Here is a 2500-nt window from a genome sequence, read left to right as displayed (position 1 = left end):
TTTGTGGGTAATTCTAATTCAAGACATCCTCACCTATGATTTTTATTTTTTCACCTTACCTTCTTAAGTCTGGGGAGACCTATGGTGAACTAGGGATTGAAGGAGGGGGGGGGGAGACACACCCATAATCCTGTAATAAGGGCGTGTTCCCTTCCCTCTACGCCATTTCTTTACTAGGAGCAGGCTTCGAGCATCCCTTCCCCTGGGGTATTTTCCTACTAAATTTCTAGCCTAGACCCATTCATCTCCTGGGGTGTTTTATCATCTTGCCCTTTGAAACCAAATCTTCTGCTATTATAATAAGGGAAGGGTCGTCTTTTCCATGATTGCACTTAAAGGATGTATATATAATTTGATATTTTCCCAGAAATTTAGTATGCTGGTGGATTTGTATTGATTAAAGGATGTTCAGAATACGTAAGGATTGCAATACTATTGTGTGAGGTTTCATCATGAGAAATGAGAAATACTTAGGGGTTAAGACAGATGTAATAACAGCATTATTTAAGGAATATTTAGCTTGATACTTATTTACTAGGGATATGCAAAGCTATCTGTGGCCTGCCAATGAAGCTCAAAGTAATGGTTGTACTCAGTATTATTATTATTGTTGTTGTTGTTACTATTATTATTATTATTATTATTATTATTATTATTATTATTATTATTATTATTATTATTATTATTATTATTAATATTGTTATTATTGTTAATGTTTTTGTTATTGTTTTTGTTATTATTATCTTTTTCATTTTCAGTACTCTTAATACAAGGTATTAGATGCCTATTGTTATCCTTAAATTACTGAATGAGTTGGGTGTAATTGGGAAATTGCTAATACATGCCAACAATCCTGCACTACTGGCTACTAGCCAATTTTTGATACTGCGGTTAATTGGTTAAACCACTCACACTTGATTGAGCTTGCTTGATGTTGGGTGCACTAAACAGTTGTTTGCTTGAGTGACCCTAGAGAGATACGCACCTTGAAAAATAGTCTGAAAGTCTCTCTTTAGCTTCATTTCCTGTAAGGTTGTGTATGGCGCAGTACAAATTGAATATGATGTTCTTGTAGACGACAAGGAGTTCCAGTTATTGGTACTAGAAATAACCTGCAGACAGAAATAAAGGTAAAATATATATGTCTGCTTGGCGCTTCCAAGTTTCAGCTCTATCTTTCTGTGCATACTGAGATGAAGAGAGTGTTTCTTTGGGGGTAGACCTTCCATCAACTTTCCCTACTGGTTAGGCACGACCAGTCACAGCAACTGAACAGTCTGGGAGCCATTTAAGTGACAGCTTGATTAATGTAATGAAATGACAGTATTTAGACTCTTGCCCTTCTGTTGCAAATGGGTTAAATTGCTCTATACATTACCTTATGTCCCTGTATGGCTACGTACATGCGTCTGTTCTGTTGACTGAGTTTTGTATTTAGAACCGCAGCCTTGTATTGGCTAAGAAAAAGAAAGATAAAAAGAAATGTGTAATTTGAAGCTGTGAAATAGAAATCAGCAAATTCCTAACTTACCTGTAGTCTTTATTGTCTGAAGGAAGGGACAAGAATAGGAATTAATGGGTAATAGACTCTTTAACTCTCATCTGCGGAACTTTTTTGTTTGTCTGGGAGTCGTGGAGAAGGAGAAGCTTTTGATCTGCTTACCGAGAAGAGTAGAAATAGTAATGTGTACGTATTTTTTCTTCGCATATTTTATTTTGTAGTCGAATGGATTTTTAGCGCATGTTATGGTGGGTTTGATGGTGTGGGAAATGAGATATTCATTTGAAAAAGAAGTCAGAAATATTGCATGTGAGTTTAGATGCTGCAGCATTTTGTAAATGAGGTACAAGTTTATCCACAATTATTTGGGCATCAAGGAAAGTGAAATTTGTGGAAATTGTAAATTTTATACATGTAGGTAATATATACATATATATTTTATGACTTCAAATAAAGTGAGACTTTGGAATTCATGCACTATATACATCAACTACTATTATATATATTCATTGCACTTAATATGCCTGCAAGCACCGATATTGCCATGAAGCACTTGTCTGTTGCAATAAATATTTGTCTATGTCTGTGTACCGTTCTTTTGCATATTTCATACAGTCTTGTATTTATTTTGTATGTTTTAATGTATATGTTTTTATATATGTATTTTAATTCTTAGATCTTTGAATGTGCTTTTTTTATTATATAATTTATTGTGTGTGGGTGTGTTGAACGGGGCTAATAGTAAGGTTTGCTATTATTATTATTATTATTATTATTATTATTATTATTATTATTATTATTATTATTATTGTTGTTGTTGTTGTTGTTGTTGTTGTTGTTGTTGTTGTTGTTATTATTATTACCATTTTTATTATTAGTATTATTACTATTATTATTATTGTTATAATAATAATAATAATAATTATTATTATTATTATTATTATTATTATTATTATTATTATTATTATTATTATTATTATTGTTGTTGTTATTGTTATT

The 2500-nt window shown here is 32.0% G+C and overlaps 1 protein-coding gene across 1 annotated transcript in view; it reads left to right on the top strand.

Annotated features, from left to right (window-relative positions):
- Nucleotides 1-2500, top strand: part of MED1 (Mediator complex subunit 1) — an 18963-nt gene that overhangs the window by 999 nt on the left and 15464 nt on the right. The gene's annotated exons all lie outside the window — the stretch shown is intronic.

The sequence above is a fragment of the Penaeus vannamei genome, unplaced genomic scaffold (genome assembly GCF_042767895.1).
Source record: "Penaeus vannamei isolate JL-2024 unplaced genomic scaffold, ASM4276789v1 unanchor456, whole genome shotgun sequence".
Taxonomy (NCBI): Eukaryota; Metazoa; Arthropoda; class Malacostraca; order Decapoda; family Penaeidae; genus Penaeus; species Penaeus vannamei.
Note: the sequence above shows the minus strand (reverse complement) of the source record. Positions and strands in the feature narration are given on the sequence as shown.